The sequence below is a fragment of the Chenopodium album genome, chromosome 14, assembly GCF_948465745.1.
Source record: "Chenopodium album chromosome 14, dcCheAlbu1.1, whole genome shotgun sequence".
NCBI lineage: Eukaryota > Viridiplantae > Streptophyta > Magnoliopsida > Caryophyllales > Amaranthaceae > Chenopodium > Chenopodium album.
In genome coordinates this window covers 19249012-19259872 of record NC_137847.1, presented here as the reverse complement: position 1 = coordinate 19259872, position 10861 = coordinate 19249012, and the positions used below count along the sequence as shown (strand labels likewise).

Here is a 10861-nt window from a genome sequence, read left to right as displayed (position 1 = left end):
CACACAAAACACACACAATCAGCAAAGTTGAGTACATAAGCGTAATTAACACACTAACATGCAATTATCTATCAACACACAACTTACCTTGTTACACCTGTTTTTCAAGCATACAACAGTCAACAAAACTTCTCACTAGACAACTACATAATTTATTTAGCGTTGACTACGCATCGAACGGGTTTCCCACTAACCTCCCTCAAATAAATTGAGGTTACTGACACGGGAGCTAACCGTGCCAGCATCAATAACCACTCGTAAGTGGCGGAATTTCTGCGCATAATAATAATAAAAGGAATGTACATCATCCTATACTCCAGTAGAAGTTATGATCAAATATAAAGTCACATAACTCCCCCCATATGTATATACTCATGGTATATACGTTCTCTTTCACTTTACGTTATTTACATATTATGAAACTTGGTGGTGACTCTCAAACCATAATCATTCAATCAACAATAATTATTCAAACAATCAAAAGTACCAATTTAACTTTTGAATAATCAGTGACCACATAATATTTAATGTTGAACCCTTTTTAATTCTACCTCGGTACCAATGACACCATAAACGCATAAAGCGCCACAAATCCTATCCCTCGGTGTTAAAAACACATTAAGTTCACTAAGGCACCAACATATAATTTATTCCTTGGTACCTTGAATACGATCTTTATATCGCCAAAATTAATAGAAATCACTCATTTCGAAATCTCCTACAATTTAAAATCATAGAAGAGTATTAAAATCCTCTCTACACAAATTTCCAGCAATATATACTATTATAAAACCCCTCATAATTTAATTAAAATAAGCTAAAATTATATTTAAAACATCATACTTTAATCCCAATTAATGGGTAATTGAAATTCCTTAAAGAAACTTGATTTTCAATGCACTACCTAAAATTCCAGCATAATATTTTAATGAAAACTTGCTGTAATTTAGCCTTAAAACACTTTAATCAAAGGTTTACACCATTATATATCATAATCCTTCAATAATTCATAATTCAAGAAATTAGGGTTTCAAAAATTGGGGCTTTTCAATTAAAAATAAAATCTAAAAATTAATTTACATAGTACTCATAATCAAACATCAAAAAATCAAATTACAAAACTCATAATTAACAATTAGATCTAGGATTAAACTAGTTTTTAAAACAAAGTTTTAATTTTTTTTTTGTTCGAAAAAGGTGGCTAGCCGCCCACCACTGCCGGCTGTCGCCAGCTGCAGGCTGGTGCTGCTGGTGGCTGGCGCCTACGGCCCACCGGTGGTGGTGGTGGCCGGCGGTGAGGGGGAAGCCGAAAAGGGGAAAGGGGAAAAAGAGAAAGAAAAAGAAAAGAAAAATAAAGAGAAAAGGGAGAGAAGTTTACCTTGGGGTTTCTCCACTCTGGGCAAAGTTTGATTTGCCTCAAGTGTTGAATATTTATACCCTTTTTCTAAAAACCCTTCTCCTAAACTTTCCTTTTTTAATCTTTCCTAATCACTTCCCTGATAAAACTTTACTAAAATAAAACTTTCCTAAATTAAATCCCAACTTAAATAAAATAATTAATTAAATAAACTTTCCTTTTTATAAAATATTTCCAAACTCATTAAAATGAATAATTTAAATACTTTAAATAAAATATTTCAATTTAATTAAATACTTCTCAAAATACTTATTTTAATTAAAATACGTACAAAAATACGAGGTATTACAGAGAAGATGCCCCACCAAGGCGGAGCACCTCCCTAACTTGGGGAAGGGGCTTTCGCCACTTCCCTGTTCATGATAAATATGTTCTCTGGTCGCTCTGCTGGGCAGGTTTCGACAATGATCCTTCTGCAGGTTCACCTATGGAAACCTTGTTACGACTTCTCCTTCCTCTAAATGATAAGACTCAGTGAACTTCTCACGACATCGCCGGTGGCGAACCGCCCACGTCGCCGCGATCCGAATACTTCACCGGACCATTCAATCGGTAAGAGTGATGGGAGGTGTGTACAAAGGGCAGGGACGTAGTCAACGCGAGCTGATGACTCGCGCTTACTAGGAATTCCTCGTTGAAGACCAACAATTCCAATGATCTATCCCCATCACGATGAAATTTCAAAGATTACCCGGACCCGTTGGTCAAGGCTATAGACTCGTTGAATACATCAGTGTAGCGCGTGTGCGGCCTAGAACATATAAGGGCATCACAGACCTGTTATTGCCTCAAACTTCCGTGGCCTAAAAGGTTATAGTCCATCTAAGAAGCTAGCTACGAAGGTATACCTCTGCATAACTAGTTAGCAGGCTGAGGTCTCGTTCGTTAACGGAATTAACCAGACAAATCGCTCCACCAACTAAGAACGGCCATGCACCACCACCCATAGAATCAAGAAAGAGCTCTCAGTCTGTCAATCCTTACTATGTCTAGACCTGGTAAGTTTCCCCGTGTTGAGTCTAATAAAGCCGTAGGCTCCACTCCTGGTGGTGCCCTTCCATCAATTCCTTTAAGTTTCAGCCTTGCTACCACACTCCCCCCGAAACCCAAAAAGTTTGATTTCTCATAAGGTGCCGGCGGCGTCCTAAAAGTAACATCCGCTGATCCTTGGTCGGCATCGTTTATGGTTGAGACTAGGACGATATCTAATCATCTTTGAGCCCCCAAATTTCGTTCTTGATTAATGAAAACATCCTTAGCAAATGCTTTCACAGTTGTTCGTCTTTCAGACCACTACTCGCTCAACCACTCGATGCTCAATGAACGTGGGAGTGGGTTATGATGTCGCTTGAGCGTTACACCGACCACATTAGTGAACTTTCACACAACAAGTCACGGCCATAATAGCCTTGTTGCGTAAGCTCATGCATCTCTTAGATGCACATCGCAACCATGCATCGCACCACATTGCTACACGAGCAATGTACCATGCACATTTAGCCCTCGCACCATGCAGCGCGCCATGGCCGCAACAACTGTTGCTGTGCCACGGCTATCACGCACATGGCTCTCGTGCACCAAGGCAGCACACACCGCTCGCACACATTGCACCAGCATTGCCCGCACCAAGCGCACAGCCCGCATCCCTCGGAAGCCACATGTGGGCTGCGCGAGCAGCCCAGCTAGCCGAGAGATGCTCGTGGCTATTGTGCCTCGGTTTGTGTGCATGTGCCTCGGGATTATTTCCCGATTTTTGTGTGACATAAAATTGATTTTAGAATCAACATTTAAGCAAAATGAAAATAAAACAAGCCCAACTTAATAAATTCATTTAAGTGCACAAACCAAATTAATCCAAGAACTATTCTTTTAAATAAAATTTGGTTCAACTTGATGCTACAAAAATGAACGGCTATTCTCACTATTAATTTAATCAACATAAATTAATCATGAGATTTGACAAAATTTAAAGGGAGTTGGAACAATAACATAAATATTCAATTAAAAATTCCAACTTCAACTTGTGAATCTTTGAAAAAATTACATCTTCCAATATGAAGATTAATTAAATTTCAATCACAAGTTTGAAACTTTATGACTTTAATTAACTCAATAAATGGTTAAATCAAGAAAGTTCAATCATGGAATCTAGTAAGTCAAGATCCAACCAAATAAATAATTAAAGATTGAATCTTTAACACATTTTGGGACTCAAAATCACAAAATCACCATAAACATTCACACTTGAAGCAATTAATTTGCAAAAATGTGAATTTTCAAGTTTATGTGAAAAATGAGCCAGCCATTTAAGCACCAATTACTACATAGTAATCATGCTCAAAATTGGTCTAAAATTGCAGAAGCTTAAAGGAAAGAACCAAACACATAATCACAATTAATATGCCATTAAGATTCAAGGTTTAAAAGATTTAAAATTTTTCGTCAAAACGAAAAAATCCCTCAAAACAGGCATTTCTGGGTAGAATTTGGCTTTTTCACAATCCTCAAAGGGTTGAATCTTTTCCAGAATGTCGTTTCCACCCAAAATTCACTAGTCTTGGGTGAAAATCTGGGTTCGGTAGCCAAAATTCTAATTAAAACAAGATTAAAATTAATAAAATCGAGCTACTAATCTAATTAGCAACCACAACCAGAAATTAAAGCCATTTTAACACCTTGAAAATATTAGTTACAAAAATAAATGAGCAAGGCTCCGATACTACTCTTAGGTTTCGGAAAGTCTGACTTTCCGCGGAAATAAAACCCGACCCCAAGATCCGCTCACAATTAATATAACTAATAAGTATAATTAATAAGACAAGGAGAAAGACAATATTACCCTTGGCGCGTGCTTCGCTCCCTGTATGAGCTCTTACTTCGAAAGCTACAAGTTTTGCAAGTGCGACAACCTCCAACGGAAATCCACCCGCAACAACGACTCGTCCGGTCCTTACTCGGAATTTAGAAGAACTAGGCCAAAATAAGATTACTCGAGTTTTTATGAACTTAAAGGTTTTCTCACTTTGGGAGATGCCTTATTGAGTTCAAATCAAGTGGGTTTCTCAAATCCCAATACTTTAGTATTTATAGAGAATTCCCATGAACATTCCTCTCTCCCATCAATGTTGGAGAGTTGGTAAAAATTCCTTTTTCCATTTTATTTTAAAATCTAAAATCAAAAGAAAAAACAATGCAATAATTAATCAACAAGTGTCAAGAAAGGAGGGAGAGAGTAGGTAAGGACCACAAGGGGGGGGGGACCAAAGCCTTGCTCCCCAAGCTTCCCAAACCGCCTCCCTTGCATTCTCTCGGCTCTAACCAGCTAGCGTCAGCTGGTGCGCCTGGCCTTGGGCGCCAAGGCCGCCTTGCTGGTGCTGGGTGCCCTCGGCTGGGCCTGCTGGCTGGGCGCCAGCTTGCCCGGGCTATTGCCTCGGCCTAGCATGCCTCGCATGCTTGCGGGCTGCTGATCGAGGCCTTGCGCGCCATTGCTAGCATGCTAGCTCGCTAGTGCTGCTATCTTACTAGCCTTGCGTGCGCGCCAGCATGCTTGCTAACCATGCGCTACTAGCGATGCTAGCAACGGTAGCATGTGCATGCTAGCTCGCTGCGCTGCGCACCAGCCAGTGCTGCTAGCAGCCTCGACATGGTGGGGCGCGCATGCTAGTTGCCATGCTAGCAGCTTGATCCCATAGCACTCGATTTGCTCGGGGCATTCCGATGTTAGGGGTATTTTGGTAATTGTTGATTAATTGATTTTTACCGTCTCATTGTTTTATTAATTCAACTCGACTTGCGACGCTCGGTCTCGACGCTCCTAGCTCGATATCCGACGTCTATGTCCATATTACTCGAGTGATTCAATAATTCCTTTTGGATTAATTCGTCGTGACGGATCGTTAATTTGCTTGGGTGTGACTTGAAGGGTCCAGTCAAGATTAAGCTGTAATATTAATTATACATTAATATTACTGATCGGAAGCGACCTCTAACTAGGTATTCCGATCACTTGACCTCACTGAATATTTAGCTTTCTAATAATTTCAAACCCTCTATCGGAATAATACATTTGTTCGAAGGACACCATTCCTATCAAGTATATGGGTTATAACTGCTTAGGAAATCGGGATATTCATAAGTTGATGTAAATGTTTGTAAATAATATGGCTTTATGCGTCTAATAATATTTAAACAAGTGTTGTAACATGTGCTCAAGAGCTTTCTGTTCATCTCTATACATCGTTTTTGCAATTTTTTTGTTCTGATTTATAAAAGAGGTATGTCTTACTTAGTTTTTGGCAGTTATGGTCTCTTTCTCGGTTTTCAGTTGTCAAGTCTGTCACTCTCTCATTGCTCTACATGCATCTTTCTATTGTCATCTTAATTTACTCTTCTTTTTTCCTACTGGACATAAAAAAAGTGATGTTGTTGCTAATCTGTTATACATCTCTTCTCCTTGTGTAGAGATTTTTGTGGCTTTCATTTACTTTGGAGCGGTTTCAACAACATTGCTCACATTTTGTGGCTTTTCAGGCAAATTGGTATAATTTTTTTACCTTAATTACATTTGTATTCATTCATCAAAATTATATAAAAGATGTATGACTGAAATTTTATATGGTGTACATGTGTTTATATTATTTATAGTGTGCATCATCATTTTTCACAATTAAGTAATGTATTATGGTATCAACATGTGCAAATAATTATATGCTTGTTTTTTCTATAATCTGTTGTTAGAAATGAATCGCGATTGGATGTATGTTGAAAATCGAACTCAACCTGAGTTCTTGAATAGGATTGAGGAATTTTATAGAATTGCTTTAGATTACCAGAGGACTACTAAAGGGAAAACAATCTTTTGCCTTTGTCGTGATTGCAACAATGTGAAGAAGTGGAAGGATTAGTGTGGTAGAAAACCATTTATTTTGCCGTGGGTTCATGGAAAATTATCCCATTTGGTATTGGCACGGTGAGAAAATAATTCCTACAACTAGTAGGTCATCCATCAATAATGACGTTGATATTGAGAATACAGAACACTGTGATAAAAATGAAAGGGGTACTGATGAAAATTTTGAGAAGGATTGCATTCCCGAGATTAATAAATATATTATTTTTTTAAAATATTTGATTTGAATACAATTATTTGGTAGTATATCCTATCGAATGACCCATCGTTAAATGGGTTAAAACCTGCTACTACTAAACAAACAAAACACGTACTCCAAATAATTATAATACAATTATTTGATCCTGATCAATTGTACAATGGTTAGATTAATATTAATTGCAACAAGGTAGCATAATTAATAGCACCAATTGTATTAGCAGCAGTGACAACAGCGACAGAAGCAGCAGCGACAACAGTACAGCAACAGAGGTAGAAGCGACAACAACAACTTAATTAACAATGAGAGCGGCAGTTACAGATTGAGTACAAGCAACCTGTAAAATTGTGATGTTTAGACCTTGGGAAACTATTTCGAGCATGTTTCATTAGAAAATTGTCACAATATACAATTGTCATAGTACAATTTACTCTACAGAAGTTGTACTACAATATCATATCACTTGACTTGGGCTATATTTAGACTTAGCATTGTTAAAATAGAAATTAATCCAAATAAGAGACCATCAAATATCCCAAAGAACTTTCTAAAGAGCTTGTAAAACACATAAAAATTATTATTTATCATATACTTGTTTTATACGGGAAAAACATTATATCCTCTATTTGTCATGCAAGATACAATAGCATTCTTCTACCAAGGGAAATAAGGAATAAGAAATGCAAAATACCAATATGTTCCACTTAATATCATCAAAAAAAAAAAAAACAATCACATCATTTTAAATTGGCTAAATTATATATCCAAAATCCACCACCTGTTAAATGTAACCTCATAGACCAATCTCAAAAATCTTAATTAGCTCATGGGAAATTTTAAAAAGTTTCAACAATAAAAACAAATTGATTTCTTATTTTTTTGAATCTTCAGAATATTACAAGGCCAATGCAAGGAATTATAAAATGAAATTAATCAAGTTAGATGGGAGTGAGGGAACTCCACCCCAGATGCATCTAACAAAGACACACATAATAAGTTCTACCAAGAGTTACAATGATAGGGAAGTTGAGAGCCTAACCCCAAGAGCATTCACCTCAGTAAGAGAAAATTATTGTAATAATTAAGGAAGATGCAACATAAAACTATACAAGTATATACTCCAAATGATAGGATATACTTGTACAAAGAATGATAGATGGGACTAACCTTAATATCTTAAGATATAGAGCACAAAGTATCCTATGAAACCATCCTCACTTTCTACAAATTCAAGAGGGAAAATAGATACCAAATTTTTCATAAGAAATTCCTGTATAACAGAGGGAAGCAATACAGTATTAGGAATTTAATGTACATACTCATCATCTATGTGCCTTTTAGTCGATAGATTACAGCTTCAAAGGGCTTGTAGAAGACAAATAACCAAGATTAAATGTTGATGATCAATCAAAACACCCTTCATCGTCTTAGTACTAAGCTGAAAGATATAAAAGACTGGGTAATGAGCTGCATGAGTTGACCAGGATGAACGAGGCTCATGTTGCTGGCGTGTTTTTCAACTTCATAAATAGGTTTCTGTAACAGGGGATAGACAACGAAATCATGTATCATACCTAACATAGTATGAAATTAGCATGAAAAATCAATATAATGTTAGAAAACCGAATTTGGATTTCAATGTTCTTAGCATAACTGTAATGATGAAGAACCACTTTCTTATAACCATAGAGAAATGAATAATGAATTCCTGAAAGTTATTACAAAAGCAAAAGCAATAATAATAAATATAAAAGTCTGAAGCAAAGTCAAGTCTTACTCCATAGTTAGTCGAAGTTGTCATAGTCACTCTTATAATAGGTTTGTAGTGATGCTATCAAATCCACCTTCCATGACATAATAATTGATCTTGACAATTAGATCATCGACTTCATAGACAAGTTCATATTTCTTCCCCTTCACTGCCTTAAGGACAGAGCAATTGGTGGGCTGAAACGTTTTTGGTAGTTGAGCTATTGTACTCACCTTTCTGAAAGGCATCTGATACTGCATCAATTATATTGTAGCTCTCATTTATTGCAAGGTAATTTCCATTCTAGATCAGCATCAAAGAAAAGAAAAGATCAAACCTTATTGAAATCTTAAGTCCAGTGTCACAGTCATATAAAAGAGTAACAACTTTCACTCAACACAACTACTAAGAACAAAGGCCAAAGACAATCAAACAACGAACAAGCAATAAGAAATCAATGCTAGATTTGCATATACAAGTTCCATCTATTTGATAACCTTGGTAGTCTAGTATACATGATAAAAAAAAATTCAATGCAAAATTTTGCTAGTGTACATAGGTAGTCTAGTGTAAACAAGCAATGCCAATGTCAAACACTTACTACCACATCGGAACTAAGTGAATCTAAGTCACATCAGAAGATCTACTACCACATCAGCACTAAGTCAAACTGCAATCTAGTGTACAAGAGCAATGTAATCAGAGGAATTCACTTGTACCATGAAGCTAAGCCACCGGTCCTAACAAGACACTTACCAAAACAGAAAAGAAAAAAAGCGAGAAAAGAATTATTGTTTTAGTGTTCATTCCCTCAGGAAATTTAAGAGAAAAAAAGGTTCCCAAACACCAAATACATAGCATCTATGTTAAAATCAAGAATATATTGACGAGCCTATGAATTAGCTCGAGTTAAAGTTAAAACATAGCATCTATGTTAAAACCGATAAAGTTACATCTTAGACAACAATTTTAGTGTTGATCACCAGCATGATTGAAGCTACGTGATTTACATTGCACATTAAGTCTAGATTGATAAATTCATTAACTTCGGAATTTCATTATTGATATTACGATTATATTTTCAATCAATATTTATCACATAGCTAGCTAGATATCTGACAAAATCCTAATGGTTTTATCATCCTCTATTTTCCAGCCTATATTAAAAGTAGGAATATTTCTAAAATTTTTGTATAACATACAAATTCTCATAATCTTCTGACAGTTTGCCTATATTCTACATCAAAATATTTGTCTTCATACATACAATTGTTAGGAAAATATACATCGATTTCTAGATTACTATTCAAAATTTCAATATTTACTTATTCATTTTGCTTTCATGATCCTAATAGAAAACAAGAAAAAATTAATTCAAATTTCCAGAAACGTAATGCAAAGAAACTAATAGTTTGTATATCCGTATAGTAATAGATTACTTGAAAAAAAAAAAAAACCTAAACTGCATAAAATACCTCAATTTGGGCAAAATCAGTCCACATTTCAATATAAATCAACATCGAACATCAACAAATGAATTCAGGACATTATGAAATTGAAGAACCCTAAAACTAAATTACTCAAAAAAGGAAAATGTAAAATGAGAAAAGTAACCTTGAGAGAGACAAACGCGAAGAATAATTCCGGCAGAATGAGAAGGCGGTCGGAGCAAGGCGAAGACGACCAGAGGTGTTGAGTCGGTGATGGTGATGACGAAGGAAGTATCGGCTATGAAGGTTATCAAATAATCGAGTAAAATTAATCAAAAATTTATAAATTAGGTGGAGATTGAGAGCATACCTTGATGTTATTCTTGATGAATAAGCTTTAGAGGAATTTTAGAGCACTTCTAGAGGAGAAAGAAGTTGTGAGTTTATGTGAAAAAATGGGGAAAAATATTGAAGGTGAAGGAGGAAGCACGGAGCCGCAAAATATTCTAATAATTTCCAAAATAAAAAGAGTGAAATTAGTAACCGACCTAAATAAGTCCATTACAAGTAATAAGGTCAACAAAGTTTGACTTATTATTTGGAGCTGCCTTCATTGAGCCCGTTACTAGTACTTGGTCAGCCTATCATTGACCTACTACTTGTAACTGACCTTAGTTATGCCAGTTACTAATACTATTTTACTTGTAACCAGCACTATTTATGCCAGTTACTAATACTCTAGTTGTAACTAACGCGAGTTAAGCTAGTTACTAATAGGGTGTTACAAATAACATTTTTTCTACTAGTGTAAGCTCACTCCACTCGGGCTATGTTGCATTGAAAATGCATTTGACGGCCAATCGAGATAAATTCTTATTGTTGTTCAAGAGCTTCGTAGAGCCGATTCTTGCAAGGGTACTAGGTTCTCTCTAAGGCTTAAGAAGAGGGAGTTCAAAGACAAGGCAAAGATGTGGTGCTTCTATTGTAGTAAGAAAGGCCACTACAAAAGGGAATGCAACGAGTACCTAGAAGATGAGGCGAAGGGAAAAGTAGCTCTCACCTCAGGTATCTTCTTTATAAACCATTACTTGAATATAAGGAATTCATAAAGGTATTAGATACCAAATGACTCACTATATGCTCCTTTTTTCAGGAA

The 10861-nt window shown here is 36.1% G+C and overlaps 1 long non-coding RNA gene and 1 pseudogene across 3 annotated transcripts; both read right to left on the bottom strand.

Annotated features, from left to right (window-relative positions):
* Positions 1 to 1827: 1827 nt before the first annotated feature.
* On the bottom strand, positions 1828 to 2517 carry LOC145580537 (18S ribosomal RNA; annotated as a pseudogene).
* Positions 2518 to 6441: 3924 nt separating this feature from the next.
* Positions 6442 to 10201, bottom strand: LOC145579067 (uncharacterized). 3 transcript variants are annotated; one of them, XR_014098992.1, is made up of 5 exons: positions 9890 to 10201; positions 8303 to 8578; positions 7845 to 8061; positions 7693 to 7746; positions 6442 to 6862 (listed from the first exon to the last, which is right to left on the bottom strand). It is a non-coding gene; the product is annotated as an uncharacterized LOC145579067 (long non-coding RNA). The 3 variants fall into 3 exon arrangements; XR_014098991.1 differs by having other exon boundaries at positions 7693 to 8061; XR_014098990.1 differs by having other exon boundaries at positions 6442 to 8061.
* Positions 10202 to 10861: the final 660 nt, after the last annotated feature.